General features: G+C 38.7%; 1 protein-coding gene across 9 annotated transcripts in view; it reads right to left on the bottom strand.

Moving 5' to 3' along the window:
- The window catches only part of RBM20 (RNA binding motif protein 20), a gene marked incomplete at its 5' end in the record, with an annotated part of 111,355 nt that overhangs the window by 72,441 nt on the left and 20,214 nt on the right, over positions 1 to 18,700 (bottom strand). For 2 of the 9 annotated variants that reach the window (XM_083616541.1, XM_083616542.1), the window contains one exon: positions 2,283 to 2,382. The exons of the other annotated variants lie outside the window; for them this stretch is intronic. Of the gene's footprint in view, positions 1 to 2,282; positions 2,383 to 18,700 lie in introns of those variants that run through there. 9 annotated transcript variants of the gene reach the window in all.

The following is an 18,700-nucleotide window of genomic DNA, read 5'->3' as shown; positions in this document are numbered from 1 at the left end:
GCAATCTTATTTATGATCTCTGCACCTGTGTTTTCTTTGGTTTAAGTTATAGTAGTGATCTTTGAAAGTACATGAGTGAAGTATCTTAACTTAAACAGCTGACACACATTAACGTATTCTAGCAAGTGAACAGGAAGGCAAGGCATAGAACCATGGTATTTTATCAGTAAACTAATAATAATTCATCAATGTATTTGTTCAGATTTCAAGCCTCCAAACCATATAAGCGTAATTCCAGCTATTCAACACAATCACATATTCGGTCATCAGCCGCATTCACATGTGCTGCTGCTGCTTGTCCCAGTTTGAAGAACCAGAGTGATGTTGCGGTTAGAACATTTAACAAGCACTAGGAAAAAACAGCTTTAAATCTCTGCTCATCCATGTAGCTCACTTGGTGAGCTTGAGCCATACTTTACCTCTTAGTGTCCCCTGATGATTATTCCAATAGAGGTCAACTGAAACTAACAGTATTTTATTGGAACAGTACTGAGGATGTGATTTGTAATACAAATCCAAAGGGGAAAGCATGCCTATTTTAAAAACTGTTTCCACTCATACTTTTCAAATTGTTATTTCCCCCCTTTTAGTTGTTTACAAAATAAAAAAATCAGGGCAGTGCTAACCCATATAATTGCAGCAAGAAATTCCACTGTTATACAAATATTTCCTGCAGTAAATGAGTAAAGTGCCTAAAATAAAATATAGACGCACAACTTTAAGCACCCACATTATATACATCTTGGAAACCCGTTTGGCACAGCTCTCAGTGACGGAAGAAACAGCAGAGACAGAATAAATCTGAAGAATCCAGACTGCCGAGTTCCAATGTAGCAAAGTGTAACAAATCCAATTTATCAGCTTTCAAAAAGTAATGTATTTGTTGGTCTGTTTCTTTACAACAATTAACTTGTACACACATCTCCCTTTTATAAGTACAGCTTTCTCCCATATTCATTGTACACAGTATATGTATCCAATTGTCTTCAGTGGTACTTTAATATTTATATCTAAGCTTGTAACCTTAAATATAGGATTGTGCTGTAGCTATGCATGCTTTGAAAGTAAATGTATGCATAGTGTTGCAGCCTTACTGGACACCCAGTCGTCTTGAAATCAGCAACACTTACTTGCAAGTAACTATGGTTAGGATTAGGCTATAAAAGAAAAAAAAGTTTCGGAGAGTGCTGGTTAAAATACTAAAAAAAAAAAAATGTTCTAAAGCAAAAGGAGCTTCACTCACTTATCACAAGAGTCTGATTTAAATACAGATAACTTGTTTCTCCTGAATCCAGAGACTATGAGCCAACTGCTTCCAGAAACTCTTTAGTTTAGCATATTTAAGGCCTGATTCTATGAATTATTAGGCCGGCATGTATATCAGATTATTAAAAACTCTAATCCATCTCTCTTCAGTACAACCTCATCTCAGAACCAAAAGCAGTAATATCTTTTGTTTAGGATTTCTGTAACTTTATATATTTTATCAATTCTGCCAAAATTTATTAAAAATAAATATATTAATTTGGCATTATTTTCTTTCCTTTCTTGGTACATTTCATGCAATTTATTTTGGCATATTGTTTTGCTAGTACCTTCTAGTTACAGTTGTAAGTTAGACATTTCCTTTAGAATGAGGCATTATTATTTCAGCAAATTTATACAGTTGCTGTCCGCATAAATGAAGCATACAGAGTTATATTAAGGCTAACATTTTAAAATATGTCCTCCAAGAAGTTTAATACCATTTTGTTAGCCACTATCTAAAATAAGCCGATTTAGAGTACATGCATAGATACTCAGCTCAATTTTTGGCTTACAGAACACATTTTGTATATTCATACTCTTTAATGAGTAATGTGGCTTTTGGTCTACTGTTGCAACTATTGTATAATTTGTTTGCCTTGGGTAACACAAACACACATTTGATTAGATATTTAACATTCAGTATTTTTTTCATTAAAGTTTGATGTACAAACTAGTGTTCCATTCTTTTAGCCTTCACTGGGTTTTTCAGGAAAAAAAATATTAACATATACAAGCACATAAATGTTGTTTCCGTGATTAAGATTAACCTGAATGTAGTACACGCTGACAAAAAACATTTGCATTCTAAATTGAAGACCAAGAAAAATGCGGGAGCAGGGAGAGTTAAAAGTTTATCACATTCTAAAATATATAAAATACAGCTTTCTACACATCACTAACTAGTTTTCAAAGCTTTACATACCCAGTACCTTTGTATTTTTCAAAAAGCTTGTTAGGAAGTAATCAAAATATACCTGTTTGTGACCTTTTAAACCTTCTAATGGTTTTTTTCAAATACTCCCCCAGCCCATTTCTTTACTTGGGCCTCGATAGCAGCCATGACTGAGTAAAATTAAAAATAGAAATCCAAAAGCTATGGCACTATCTAGGTATTTAAATACCACAACTATCTATGTATCCCCCTATGACCTACCATGGATAATGATATGCTGTCAACAAAGAAAAGGTGATAAGGTTCTCTGTTTCTGCCACTTGACCTGACAAAAGCCAGGTCTGGTTAATCACTTCAATGTCAAAAATAGATACTCTTAACTGGGAAAGCAGCTGCACACATTTCCATAGTTATGTCAGATAAAGTCAATTCTATGGAATCTATTAAGCACTTGATATAAAGGAATCTGGTACTGCTATTACCTCTATAAAAATATCCCTTTCTCCCAAAAGCCTTGAAAAAACAATGCGATCGTGAGCATTAATATGCAGTTTTTCAAGAGAAATCATTATAATAATAGGGACTCAGTAGCTGGCCCAAAGCCATATTCCTATCCTTTAGTCCAAAATACAAATGCATAGGATCAGGTAAATAAACACATCAAGTGCCTTGAAGCCATGACTGTCACAATCATGGCATCACTACCACTTCCTGGGACAATGCAGGGTGGCAAAGATGTTGGGTCTGTGTCAACACATTGACAAGCACATGGAATTGGTTGCATCCTGGTAAGCAGCTGTGACACCACTGTCAGGCGGATAGCTCTGTGCCCCTCCCGAATCTGATTATGAGTACAGCTGAATATGGATCTAGCACTTTCACAGCTCTTCAGAATGTGATCCTAAGCACTAGGTTAGATTGAAATAAATTCAACTAAAAATAAAGAACTACTAACCACAGCTGGACAGTACCTTTATTAAGACAATCCAAAAAGTCACAAAGTAGTAGCAAGCTTTAGTTTAGAGCAGGGATGTACAACTTCCAAGAGACTGCGATCTACTCCCACTAAAAAAAAAAACTGGCAGTGCTCTACTCATTGTATTGACCAAAATTGTTGAGCTTTTTTGGGGGAGCATTGATCAGAGTTGTTGAGCTTTGTTTGGGGAGGAAGACCCAAAGTTGTTGAGCTTCTTTGGGAAAGGGAGACCCAAAGTTGTTGTTGAGCTTTTTGTGGGGATGCCCCGTGATCAACCGTTAGATTGCGATCGACCTGTTGGACATCCCTGGTTTAGAGTACTCCAGAACCCTTCATTAGGTAAGATGCTACCCAAAGAGTAAGGCTGTACAGTGGTACCTCGGGTTAAGTACTTAATTCGTTCTGGAGGTCCGTTCTTAACTGAAACTGTTCTTAACCTGAAGCACCACTTTAGCTAATGGGGCCTCCTGCTGCTGCTGCTGCCGCGCCCCCGGAGCACGATTTCTGTTCTCATCCTGAAACAAAGTTCTTAACCCTAATATTTCTGGGTTAGCGGAGTCTGTAACCTGAAGCGTATGTAACTTGAAGCGTATGTAACCTGAGGTACCACTGTATATTTAAAGCACATGGCTTCCTCCAAAGAATCTTGGGAACTGTAGTTTACCCTCACAGAGCGACAGTTCCTAGTACCCTACATTTCCAAAGATTCTTTAGGGAAAATAATAAGCTTTACATGTATGGTGAGTACACAGGCTGAATAAATCTCTTCTAAATGTTGTTAGCTATAAGGCTACACACCTAAAATTACACAATAAAGCAATGTGTGGCTTTCCTATTTTTGAAAACTTCCTAAAGGTAAATAAATTTGTGAATGTTTATTCTTGGACAAAACCAACTGTGTGTCTAGCAATAGCTTGTCAAAGTTTCAAGAATTCATGAGTCAATCAATCAATTTCCTTTATTCGACCGATAGTTAAAAATAAAACATTACACAATAATTGTAAACTATAACATCATAGGGGTACATAAATAAGGTAGGGCCACAGTACTAGACCTCTCACAGATAACCCACATCAAAGCATTCAGTTATACGTTTCCGACACTTAAGTGCCAGGAAAAGGAATTTAGCCACTGACAAAGTTGTTTTCCCAGAAGACTTATTTAGCAGATATGCTGTCTGCTTTCCTCTTTGTCGGGAACTGAGCTGGGGTAAGTATGGAGTTATAAGGTACTGTCTTAAATTGTTGTAGATGGGACAGCTCAGTAAAATGTGCTCTGTGGATTCTACCTCACCCAATGCACAGTGGCATAATCTCTGGTCATATGGGACTCCTCCGTATCTTCCCTTCAGAACCGCCGAGTCAAGAACATTCAGCCTAGCCGCAGTAAATAGTCTGCGGTATTCCACGTAGTGGATATCCGCCAGGTAGCGAGCTGGAGCAGCCCGATACAACTGCTCCCCCAGAAACAACCCAGGTTTCACACGGGCTATGTCCTCCTGTCTGGCAATATCCCTTAATCTTTGAGCAATCACCGCCTTTGCGTGGCTATACGTCATGGACTCTGTATAAAGGGAGGACAACCCGCACTTCTGCACTTCCTCCACTATCTCCCCTTCCCATGGAGATTTAAAGTTATCCCTCAGAATCAAGGGGGCCAAACCCACCGGTCTGAAACAGAGCTTGAGCCATAGCCATAACTTCGCTTTCAGGGCCACATACCTAAAGGCTTGACAACCGGTTTCCAATCTCATGATCGCGCCTGCCACAGAGGGGGGGATCCTGAGTATGGCCCTGAGGAATTGGGTTTGGATAGATTCCAATTTTTCAAAGTCCCTACGTGAGCCCAAGGCAATGCCCACCAGCAGAAGAGGGAGGACTTTCATTTTAAAGAGTCGCAAGGCAACTTTGACAGTTTGTGCCTGTTTCTTGGAGTACAGGGTTCTAATCACCAAGGCTGCTTTGGATGCGTTCGAGGCTATGTATTCTCTGTGCGCCAAGAAGGACCTATTTGATCGTACAACCTGACCCAGGTATTTGAAGCAACTGACCTGCTCTAAAGGGATACCATTAATTGACCATAAATTAGGTTTCAGTCGAGCAGGAATTCATGAGTTGTACATTATTTCTTTCCAGAAATGAGCTACAACTGGTTGAATATAAGCAACATGTGTTCAGCTACTGCATTATTCCCCTTCAATTGGTTAAAGGGCAAGCCCCAGAATACTAAATTCCTACCAATAAATCTGAAATAAAGCCTTGACAAGTGGACCTAACAAAAACAGGCATTTCCTTTGACACTTTAACAAGACACAGAGGAGAGAAGAAATTTGTGAAACCTTTATTTCTGAGTCTAGGTTAAGAGGTAAGGCTGATTATTGCATTGTTTCTTTTCACCATCTGGTTATGTAGCCAATAAAGCTAAAGACTTTGAAAGTGTTCTTCAAGATTTCATGCCACTACACCTGAGCCAAATGTTTGCTATAGAAAACTTTCAGCTTGCAATGTGGAGAGAGCAAAAGGTCCCCTGAAACTGAAACTCCAAGCTCACATTTCTTTTCTTCACTTCTCCCAGTTGTTGAATAAAGCTAGCGGCACTTCTTGCAGCAGCTAGCAGTAACTACAAACAAACAATCTTGGAAGTCCTCTCATCATTCTGAGGGGATGCTTGGGGATTTTAAAAAGGCAGTTGCTAGCCACTGAGAGGACCATATCCACATCTGGTCAAATTGAGGCAGAGAAATTGGAGGGGTTGTTCCAGTTTAGAACACATTGAAAGGTACAGACCTCCGCCACTGACTCTAACTGCTTTGTGCATCCTACCAGATGAGTGAGGGGCTATAACTGCCACAGTACTTGCCAAGAGCACTTAAAATGACAAACAGATAAGTGAAAATATGTGAGTAATGCAAGATGGCGAACATATATAACACAATCTTTTTTTGTCTTATGTACTGTGCTTATTATGCAGAAACATATACACCAGCCTATGACTATTTGATGTCATCCACAAGCAGCACCTCTCAACATTCCAAAGGTCTAGCTCTGGCGTTTTTTTAAAAGTCTGAAATGGTTTTTTAAAATACAAATACAAATACAATTCTAATACTTCTACTCAACTACACCAAATCCTAAAAATACACTGCATTTGGTATTAAATTACCTAGGAACTTCTTGCAAAAACTTCAAACTCTACTCCCAAGAATAGATATGGCTAAATACATGCTGAAAATAGAATTGGGAATAAACCATATGCCCTGAAAAACACAAGAGGTACACAAACAAATAGGGGCGGGGAGCAAACTCTTAAGATAAGCAACAAAATATTGTGCACATTCTAAACTAGAAAAACTTTGATAAACTTAAAATATAGACTATTATAATACCCACAAAGAAGTCCACCAAAAAGTCCTTATAGTGGGAAGGTACTGCATGTGGTTGATTGAGAATTTATTAGAATGCAATTTATCAACTAGTGAACAGTTTGTGTTACTTAATACACAAGATTTCTTGTTATACGAGAGATTTAAGAGGTAATCAATCTTCTGGTATTCACTGCCTGCTGACTTGTTAATCTACGTTATTCATAACGCAGTAACGGCGAGTTTGAATTAAACAAGTTACAGTTGTATTAGGCTCCTGAGCTTCCAGGGGATGTTTTTAATCTTGCTGAATGAATCAGCATAGTAAAGTTACATCATTTTGGAAAATATTGCAAGAAAACAACCAATAATATCAAAATATCAAGCGCATTAGAATCAATTTGAGTTTCATAACAAATTTCTGCAGACTGATTGTTATGTGAATGGTGCACTGATCCCTTGGGTGGGTTATGTCGATCCTTTGGGTCCACAGACCACCAGCTGGGAACCACTGGTCTAATCATTTGCAGTAAAACTTTACAGATTTATTCAAAACAATCACAAAACATTATTTTAATATATAATATGTGTATATCTATTTATGTATATCTATATTATTTGTATGTTTATTATCTAAATATAATACTTTTGTAGTGCTGCAAAAGCTCATCATTAAATGATGAGTTTGTTTTGAAATCAGCCTTAATTGATAGTAGCATATTTAGGACTGTAAAAGCAATTATAAAATGACAAGGCTGCTTTGAAATCAACCTGACTTGATTTATCAAGCCCAACAGCTGTTTGAATATGCAATGAACCATGAAAGAGTATCACTCACCATGGGGCTCAAATATATTCCCTGCTCCACCAAGACTGCTGGTCAGAAAGTGAATGACAGGCAGTTCACATAAAAAAAGGTTGGGACCTGGAAATCAGGTATCTAACATCTTACATATAGAAGATGTTACGCATAGCCCAACTTGGCCCCCCAGATGTTTTGGGACTACAATTCCCATCATCCCTGACCACTGGTCCTGTTAGCTAGGGATGATGGGAGTTGTAGTCTCAAAATATCTGGAGGGCCAAGTTTGGCCATGCCTGTTTACAGGAACCTGCATTCAAGGGATGATAGGGAGGGGGGAGAGGGTGCATCTATTCTTTGTTGAATGGAACAGTGTGGGTGGGAAATTCATTAGCTCAGAGGTTTTGAACCCTGAGCTGGAACAGGGAATTAATACAGTTGCCCCTAGGCATCCTCTCTGCAAAGCAGTGCCCATCTGGCTCTCTCAGACTATGTAAAGTCAGTGAAGCCAGTTGAAGATTCAAGTTGTGGTTTTTCCATGACATCCAACTGTGGCAAAGAGATCATTTGCCCAGTAGAAGCTAATGACTACTTAACCAGGAAGTGTTGCATGAGAAAGGCTTCTAAACATAGTTGACACGTGGAATCAATACAATACAAAACAAACAAAACAAAGGATAGTCAGGCCTGAATGCAATGCTATTTTCACAAAAATATGGTTTGAGACAGACAATATCAGTCATGGCAGCCAGAACACATTAGAAATTAATATAACAAATATATTATGCTTCATTCTTTTACAGTATTTTTGTGTTTAAAATGTTATTCCTAGAAATGTCACCAAACATATTTCACTAATTCATTATATGTGCAATAAAAGAAAATTGGGAGAAAATTCATGTTACAGTCTACTCCCATGTACAACTAAATTATGTACAGTGGTGCCTCGCAAGACGAAATTAATCCGTTCCGCGAGTCTCTTCGTCTTGCGGTTTTTTCGTCTTGCGAAGCACAGCTATTAGCGGCTTAGCGGCTATTAGCGGCTTAGCGGCTTTAAGAAAAAGGAAACAAACTCGCAAGAACTCGCAAGACGTTTCGTCTTGCGAAGCAAGCCCATAGGGAAAATTGTCTAGCGAAGTGACGCAAAAACCGAAAAACCCTTTCGTCTTGCGCGTTTTTCGTTTTGCGAGGCATTCGTCTTGCGGGGCACCACTGTATAACCAATGCATGGTATACCACTTAGGAATCATTGATAAAAGGAATTTGTACCCTCTTCCAAAATGTACCAACTGTTTCAAATAATCTTAACAGCAAACTGTCACTCACAAAAAAATCATAAAATTTGGAATATTACATTAATGAAAGACTTTGGAATAACTAAGCACAAATATTTTAAATAACTTCGGATTACAGAATAATATATTTTAATGGCAGGACTGGATGTTTTCTTGAAAATCAAAATAGAACACCATGGCTAATTAAGCTAGAGTAACAACCAGTAATGTAAAACAAACATTGTTAGAAGTAATATCACAATTCCACATGAAATTATTTTGAAAAGCAGCTTTATACCTATCCAGAAAAACACCATAAGCACTCTCTCTCTCTCTCATTAATTAATAAAACCCCCACCCATTATTCCATATACATATCACTTGCTTTGATAAAACACGTTATTGGACACTATGTGAAAACTGCCACATTGCAACAGGATTGTATCCAACTATACTCTACTTACAGCAGACACACTTAAATTAATGGATCTGAGGTAGTCATGTCCATTAATTTTAGTGCATCTATTCAGATTGTGATTAACCTAGTGCTGTGTCCCTGCTCACTTCACTCACTAATCCTGCCTATCCCCAGCCCCCAACCCACCATCTTCTCTGCCAAATCCACTACTGCTTCCCCTTAAAGTTAGTTGTTTGTGGCTCGCCTGAGCCACCTGTCTCAATCTTCCCCTTTGCTTCCCTTCTCCTCACCTTTCAACACTGCAGTGATGGCCCAGTAGCTTTCAGAAGGCTGTTGTCATGCTGTACCTTGTGGCACCACCTGTCAGCCACCAAACAAACTGCTCCATGATGACAACAACCTTACCTTTTTATTATATGTCAGATATGGTATACAATCAACAGTTTCTGCTGAAAGACAAGAAATTGTTTACAAGATTTTAAAACTGCATTATCCACTCACAGGTCTGAAGATACGCTATAATGAAAAATCCACAGTGCTGTTAGTAAGTGTCAATTTACACAGCTGTTGGAAAGACTAGCCTATGCTGACTTCAGCTGAGGGCTTCAGTCAATACAGAGCTGGCCACAGGTACTGCCACAGGTTGAATTCAATTCTTGGTACGTCATTAGAATCCCTCTCCCAGTATATAAAAAACCAAAACTGGGCTTAATGTGTAATTCATCAAGGGAGCTGAAGCAACATTATGGAGCTAAAACTGCTAAAAGTCACAATTAGTCCTTCCAGTGACTGTCATGAAATGGTTATGTGAATCATCCAGTTGCCCCTCATGTGTCTGGCTACAACAACTTAGAACTCAGGTTCCTATCCGCAATAGTACCTTTTCCACTGAAAAAAATCTAGATATTCATAGATGACTTGTTATTTACTTTGAGAAATGTTTCCAACCAAAAAACTGGAGCACAATCCAGCCAAAGTTAGGCCCTTTAAAGTTCTAATTATTTCTATAGGAAAGAGCCAATGAAATGCCATATATTGTGTGATTACTCCCAAACTGCAAACTAGATTTCAGTAATTTTAACAATTAGATTCATAACAGCAAGTATGATCCACATACAAACTAAAATCCCATTGATTCCAAAACCAGAGATTAAAACAAATGCTAACTAATCCATTTAAATCAACAGGTTAAAAGTACTTAACCTGGACTGGACCATGCCCTTCATTCATCCAGTTTCCCAGTACATAAACACTGGCAAGATCTGTTAATTGCTAATGTGCTCTTCAAAACCAGCTTTCCATGGGAAATAGTCAATCCTGTAGGTATCTTAACTTAATGTGACATTGAGAATGACTCTCAAACCAATTATCTACTTTAAGTACTCAACAGATTGACTGTAATAAATACCTAGATTAAACAGCAGGAAGATTGGCATGTTATAGCAGCTTTAATAAAGATTAACTAATGCATGCTTTGAGCACCATTGTTATGGAGCTATGGAAGCAGCATTACAGTTAAAATGTATCCCTTTTTCAATACACCATTATAAAGTCTGAATGTTCTTTTGTTGTAGACAGGGGGTGCCTCAATCAGCACTGAGGAAGCACATAACTGCCAACTAGCAGTCTGCCCTCGATTATAGTTGAAGCTCACACCAGGGGCTGCTAGTCAGTCAGTAACTGCACATTTGCACGGTACTAAGGTGCCCTCTGTCTCCACTGCCTAGCAGTTACGGGCAGGAATTCCATTCTTTCCATTATCACTGCACAGCAATGATTGGCATTTTCCACTAGCAAATCACTTGACTATCCAGCACTGTTAAATAATTCATGGGACAAAAGTTTGCAGTTTCTGAGAGAGGATGGATTTTTCACATGGAGATGATTATGGACCATAATGAAAGAAAGCTAAGGGGTAGGCAACCCAGAGGCAGAGGCTGAAGGAAATGTAAGTAATGGAAAAAGAAAGAAGTAGGAAGAGTAAATGAAGAACAGAACTTGATGTAAAGGGCAGAGAGGATGATCAGACATGGTTCTGAATAAACTTCCTAGAGCTTAAAATAAACCTGATGGTGTCAATATTACAGAGGAGTGGAAGTAAGGAAATGTGGTCAGGTTGGCAAAAGGAACTGACAAGGTAGGCAAGGTAGAGTGGCTGGGGAAATCCAGCCAGATAGGTGGGGTATAAATAATAAATTATTAAATTATTATAGGCAATGACCTGGTTCTAACATAAGCAAATGTTTGTTTTCTGGTTGCCAGCCACAATATGAAGTCATGTTTGTTCTTTGCTTATGAACCATAGCTTACCATTATGGCAAAATTGAACAGCCTTGCTTGACCATAGTTTCTTTAGCCAGCCAATCACATATGTTCACTAAACTACAGAGGCACACGACAAGAACAGCTGGACAGTGGCGTAGCGTGGGTTGTCAGCACCCGGGGCAAGGCAAGTAATTTGCACCCCCTAACCCATGGATTTGCGCCTCCTAACCCGTGGATTTGCGCACCCTAACCCGTGGATTTGCCCTAACCCCAGATGTTGCGCCCGGTGCGGCCGGCCCCCCCTGCACCCCCCACGCTACGCCACTGCAGCTGGAAAACAAGCTGTGGCTGGTCTGCTTGTTTGTGAGGTGATTCCTGATTTGTTGAACAGACCATGGTTAAAACAAACCATGTCTCAGCATTATGTAGAAATACAAGTGAAAAGTGTGATCTGGGGAAACAACGGGTACTGGAGAAATGGAAGGGCCAAAGAAAAAGTATGACTGGGAATGTGTACTACAAGTGCAGTGAGAAGTGGGAAGTAGGAAATCGAGGAAGGACTAAGGACTGTACATAAGGTTTCAAGTCTAAAGCTTAGTCCCTAATAGGAAAGTGCTGTCAGCTGTCATTTCCAATGCCATTGCAGCAATGTGACCCAGCAAGACAAAAAGACTAAATGGCAATTAGCAGTGAGGGTAGAATAGGAAAAAACCTGAATTTTACATCTGAACTAACCAGCTAGTTCTTTGACTACAGGCTTCTAGTATGTGCACACACAGTAAGAATTGTTTTTTTAACAAAACTGAAAACAGAAAACTTTCTTTCCTTAATCTATATAAGAGAAGTACAGCATTCTAATAAAAATACAAGCAGTTTAAATACAAGGTTTCTAACTTTCTAGTAATTTAATCCAGGTACTACATGTCTTACACCAGACAGACTGAAACCAGTAAGATTCTTAAACATATGGCTGTGATTTCTAAACAGATCATTATTTTTCATGTAACTATCCCAATTTCCCTTAACTTACTGACTGTAAATCCCTTTTAATCTCTTTGAAAGTAATCGGACCATTCCCTAAAGCTCACTTTTTACTTTAAAGTGATTTGCAGACATTCACACAGTAATTAGCTATAGGCAATGTTGGTATCATTGTCATCTAACAAATTTTAAGCAGTAATTATTATATTCTCTTCTATTTTAACCAATTTTAGATGATATTTTATTACACCATTTAATCAGTATCTTATATCTTATTCTCGTTACAGACTCTTTGCATCATGACCATGCCAAGGTAGAAACTTTTTATAAGTTTAAGACTCAGAAAATGATTTTCTTCTTAAATACAATAGCTTCACATTTAAGGGTTCCAAAAGTTACTAGAACACAGCACTTTGTAGAAAACATACAGCAGAATCAACTGTTCTTAAATATATTTTTCATTCTCAAATAAAAATTTCAGAACCTTAGAGACATTTTTTTCCCCTCAGCTGAAATTGCCTAAGGAATTATCTCTTCCTCTTCTACAGTAACTAATGAAAGAAGTAAGAATGAGAATGACACAGAGTAAGCAACTTGGATAAGACAGCTCTACAACGTTATAAAACTCACTGAGTGGATTTGGACAAGCCAGCATCTCATAGTGTTCTCACAGTTATTGTGAGGATTAATTAAGATATGCCACCCAGAATTCCTTGGTGCGAGGGAAGACTATATTACAAATATAGACTGCCCCCCTCAAAAGACTACAGCTTACCGTATATTCCATAGTGTATAGAGCTGACAAAAAAATAGATAATATTATTTAAATCAGGTTTTTTGAAAATGTTAATTGGTTTCTTCCCCAAATTTCAGCTATAAGAAGTTTTTCTTTTTAAAATAACCTGGTTTAAAATGAAATCTAAACTTGATGTAAATTTACCATCTTCTAAAACTAAGTTTTCAACCTCTTACTAAGGGCTTGTACAGGAAACAGCTTCACAGCACATGTATCGTTCATGTATTGATGTAATAAGGGTGACAACCATTTCTTGCAGGGATTCCATTCCCAGCCACTGCACGCATCAGCGGAGTATGCCTAAACATGCCCTGCCCCGCCTCCTGTTCTTCCCTGTTCTGGGTCCAAAAGGGCCCACGCATCAGCAATCGTAAGTCATTTGGATGTGCCTAAAATGGTCACCACCTGTAGTTTGATACTTGAGGCCACAGGTACTTGAACCCATATTAATGCTAACCTGTATCTTACCAGGATCGTACATTGAGCCCATGTGGCAGATTATGTACTCCTGTTTCATTCCCAGCTACTTAAGCTCGGTTATGTGTTCAGTTTTGAGAGTTTGGCATCTTAAAGATGACAAAAATTATTATTACTATTATTATTATCCGCTTCAACAGATGCATGTTATTCTGAGCTGCAAGTAGATATATAGCAGGGAATTGTAAACAGGTATGCCATAAGGAAAGGAAATTCGGGGGGGGGGGCTCAGAGATTCCCAATTATCTCACAAACAGGACCCATTCACAACATATAGCAATTGATAACACAAGATTTTTTCGCACTGGTAAGCAAATTAACATATATAGTCTGCTAAAAATACATTTTTTCTCATGTGACATATAGCTTTTCTTCCATGACATGTGTTGATTGGCTTACCAATGTCAGGAAGTTTATGTATAGCTACTGTGTGTGTGTGTGTGTGTGTGTGTGTGTGTGAGAGAGAGAGAGAGAGAGAGAGAGAGAGAGAGAGAGAGAGAGAGAATGGCCATGAATAATGCAGTTACCATTGTCCGTGCATTTTTTGCATTTCCTTCCCTTCCAACCTACTGTTTACATTTAAATACACCTCTATCATGCATATCTATACCTGCAACTCAGGACAGTCCCAAGAAAACTTATGTCATTATAAATTTGTTAATCATTAATGTGCTTGTGTGCATGTGTTTCTACAATAATTCAACACGACTACCACTCTGGCACTTATTAATATTCACGTACATTCATCTTCCATCTTATGGAGAAACATTATTTTGTATAATACTGTATTTTTCCGTACATAAGACAATGCTTTTGCTAAAAAAAACTTAGGCAAAAATTGGGTGTTGTCTTATACACAGATAGTCTATGCAGAGGGGGGATGTGTGATTAATGGCAGCAGAAAGCAGGAGATTGGCAGCGGTGATTGGGCGGGTGATTGCTGGCTGCAGCAAGACCTGCTGGCGATTGGCTGTGGCTGCGGCAATTGGGAAGGTGACTGGCGGCTGCAGCAAGTGGCCGGGCTGTTGGTGGAGGCAAGCGGGCAGACAATTGGTGGCTGCGGTGAAGTGTGCGATTGGCAGTGACTGTGGCAAGCGATCGGCAATAGCGGGCAGGCAGGTGAGCGATTGGTGGAAGTGACGTCCCCCCCAAAAAAAGCTAAACAACTTAATTTTGGGTTAAAAAAATAGGGATCGTCTTATACATGGGGGTGTCTTATACACGGAAAAATACAGTAACTACCACTGCTTGATTTTGGCAAGTTCTGGAAATTATTACTGCTCAATCATGCACATATTTACTCAAAAGAGAGTTCTAATTTCTTCAGTGATACTTGTTTCTCAAAAAAAAAAAAAAAAAAAGGATGCACAGGATTGTGAACTTAGCCTTCTAGTAAGTGATTTTGCTCATCATTCTTAGATGTGTACATGTCTTATCTGTAACTAGGCAATAACAACCATATATAATTCTCCTCCCTACCCAACCCTTTTCATTTAAAACTATTGAGTGCATAACCATTCTGCAGTTATGCATAATCATTCTGCATCCAACTGTTGTTGACTTTCAAATTGATTCATGTTTATATGATACCTGGGTGTCATGACCTAGGACCCAGGTGAATGTTGTGGCCCAGGAAGTATGTCAGAACCCACAGCAAACACACCTATGAGCACACCTTCTGTCACAGAACACATCTCTGATACACAACTGGCCTCAGCCTGCTAAGTGTTCAGTCTGCATAAACACGTTATTACAGCCACAACCACAAGGTATCCGTGCCATTGCCCTGCATTGGCAATGTATTGGAAATATAGCAATCTCTCTACTGTCTGCTTATTTTGCAAGGAATTTATTGCTGCCTTGAAGCTCTAACAGCTTGCTAATTCACCCTGAACCCCCTACCTGTGAATAAGAAGGTGCATTTATGTATTTTGCTGGCATAGCACCCATTGTGGGCATCTCTTATCAGCTTCCAAAGCAGAGAAGAGCAAGCTAACATTGAGCAGAAGAAATATTGGGAAATCGTCAAGGAAGAGAAACAGTAAATTTTCCTGACCCAGATTAGGCTTCATGTAGCAGATCACAGAAAAGCAACATTTTGTATGCGACAGAAGAATAGTGAATTTACAAACTTTGCTTAAAGATACCTGTTGCCATAGTAATTAGGGGCAAGTGTTCTGACCAATGAAATTAGTTTTTAGAGTCCACAAGCTGCCAATGTGTTCTGCTATCCAATCATATTACTGAAAAGATCGCACATGAGGTGATCATGCATGTAATTGTTATAAAAGAGTCTTGAATTTTGTATTCGGGGTCCAGAATTTCGAGAATTCCTCTGGGTCATTTATTCTTGCTGCAGCCTGCAATAAATATGAACTCTTTCCATGACGCTGCTGTCTTTATTTGGCTAAAGAGGACCGGCATATTTCCAGACTCCCTCTGTAGGGTAACATGCATACATGGACATGGCGACATGGAGGTACCACCATCATTATACATCAGAAATAAGTGGCATCCATTTACATTGAAAGGCTCTGAAATCTTTTAGCAAAAATTGCTCCAAAATGATCTCATTCCAAAACTAATAGAATGGGCTTTAGATAGATAAATATCATTCACTAGCCACTGCAATATGTTGTCAGAGTACAAGCATATACAGTGGTACCTTGGGTTAAGAACTTAATTTGTTCTGGAGGTCTGTTCTTAACCTGAAACTGTTCTTGACCTGAAGCACCACTTTAGCTAATGGGGCCTCCAGCTGCCGCTGCACGATTTCAGTTCTCATCCTGAAGCAAAGTTCTTAACCTGAGGTAATATTTCTGGGTTAGCAGAGTCTGTAACCTGAAGCGTATGTAACCCGAGGTACCACTGTATAAACACTACGAAGCAGATAAAATTATCAAATTAAAATTATGAAAACTTATCTCTTGGGGTCCGCTACCCTACTCTTTACACACACACATCCCCAACTTTTCTACCTCCCCCAACCTCAGGTGTTTTGCTGCCTTCCTTCCTGCCGCCCAAGTTTAGAAGGGGGTTCCCCTTTCTTACATTTTACCCTGGCAGCCAGGTGCACTACAAAGCAAGGTAGCAGGTAAGGCTCCAGCTACACACCACAATTTCTACAAAATGCCTTTGGGCCCATGTGGCATCCAGGGGCTATTTTAGAAATGAAGATGGCAGGCAACTGCAGCCTTGTCTGGTACTTTGCTCTGGAGCACACCCAGCCACTCAGCACAAATGTGTTGTTGTTTTTTAGTTTTGGAAGGCTTCAGGATCTCATGGGTGTCATGGAAGGTCTCAGCAGGCACTGCATTAAGGAAAACATTGAGAAGCAGAAATGTACTTTAGGCTGCCATGATCACATAACAACTCAAAGGATGGGAAGGCCTGATTCTTGTCTGTGAAAGTAGTGCATGGAGCAAAAAGGTAGGAAACTTAACACGTGTGGACATAATGCAATAGGCCTTTGCACACAAAGACACATATGTGAGAATAAACACTGACTGCTCTGCACACGTAAACACAGAGGCTGCAAGTTTGCATGGTTAGTACTGTATAGAAAATAAGCAGATTACTGAGCTGTCTCTTGTTCCTCAACCACAAAGCACAATAAAAATATTACTGGCAGGGTTACAAAAGATAATAAAAGGCCCATTTAAATGCAAACTTTTTTAGTATGTCCAGCATATAAGTTTACAGTGTTACAGTACAGTAACATGAGAAGAGAATGTTTTGAATAAGTGGGTAATTGAATTAACAGAATCCTAAAGAAAGATTTCACATTCACATGCTTAAATGGATTAAAAATAGAATACTAGAACTGTCTGACTTCACTTTTTAATTTTAGCTTGGTGATGAACTGGCCCTAAATACTGAAAGGCACAGCAGTTTTTTTCTTCTTCAGCAAAGTGCTCATCATATGTTTATATGAAGGAAATGTAGCATGTTCTATTAATAACTCCTGCAGCCACGGTTAAATCTGTATACCCTGTGCATCAGGAGAATGCTTTTGCTAGCTACTATAGGTCAATCAATCTCAACATGCAATTGTAGAACTTTATGGAAATGCAAAGCATTTAACAGTTTAGTTATTCATTCCCCTAAGAAAATATGTTTATCAACATTTTAGTTAATAAACTATAATAATGTGCAAAAATGTCAGAAAAATAATGTGCAACACTGTATAAAGCTTTCATTTATTTTAGAGAAGAAACATTGTATCTTTAATATATCATTGTGGACAATTGGCAGATTTCCAGTTTATGTCACTTTCGCATATGTTCATCTGTAAAAATGTTTCATCCTGCTTCTGCATTTTTAATTGAAAAAATGATCAAAAAGAATAGTATTTTTAAACATGCTCTTTCTCAAAAAATGCATTTCTAAAAACATTTTTATTCTTTTTTCAGCCATGAACTACAATTGGAACATTCAGGAGGTGCAAAAGCTAATTCCAACCCCTTATTCCACACAACTAAACACACGGAGGGGAACCAAGATTGCACTGGCTAACCCTGTGCTTGACATCTAAGATATTAGCCAAAGGTGCGAATAGCAATGTAAATTCCTATCATATCAGAGGTCCCAATAGGTGTACAGTTATACAGACATAGGACAACTCCCACTCTTTGATTGAAACATGGAAATTAGAGCCAGAAGACATGCAGAAGTGAGGCGCTGGTTCAGCCAGTATGATCGCTCTCCAGGCATTCAGCCTTGGAAGAGAAAGTAGGAACAGGACTACAGGGTGATTTTATTTCCTGCTTTAGAAGCAGCTGATATTCTAAAACTGTTCATCTTTGAATTTTCAAGTGTGTATGTGCATGTATTAATGGAAGGCACTCTAGATCTTCCTGTATAGTACAATAATCTCAGTAATCCTAACAGCCCATGATTATCCAAATCTAAACTATTCAGGTAATCATACATTGGATAAATGGAGGTATTACTTGTATAGGCTTTTAAATGTAATGTAAATATATGGGGTCAAGCTTCTTTTGAAATGGAAGAGCATTTGAAAAGCAGATTGTAGCATGGGGGTCATTTATTCAAAAGGGGGGGCCTCCACCGAGCTAGCAGAAGAAGTACTCTAAGAAACACATTGGATCCCAACTCAAGATGGAAAAATGTTGCTACTCCTCTATTCT

The sequence above is a fragment of the Podarcis filfolensis genome (assembly GCF_964270895.1).
Source record: "Podarcis filfolensis genome assembly, chromosome: 5".
In the NCBI taxonomy this organism is placed as follows: domain Eukaryota; kingdom Metazoa; phylum Chordata; class Lepidosauria; order Squamata; family Lacertidae; genus Podarcis; species Podarcis filfolensis.
This window is presented reverse-complemented; position numbering and strand designations above follow the sequence as displayed.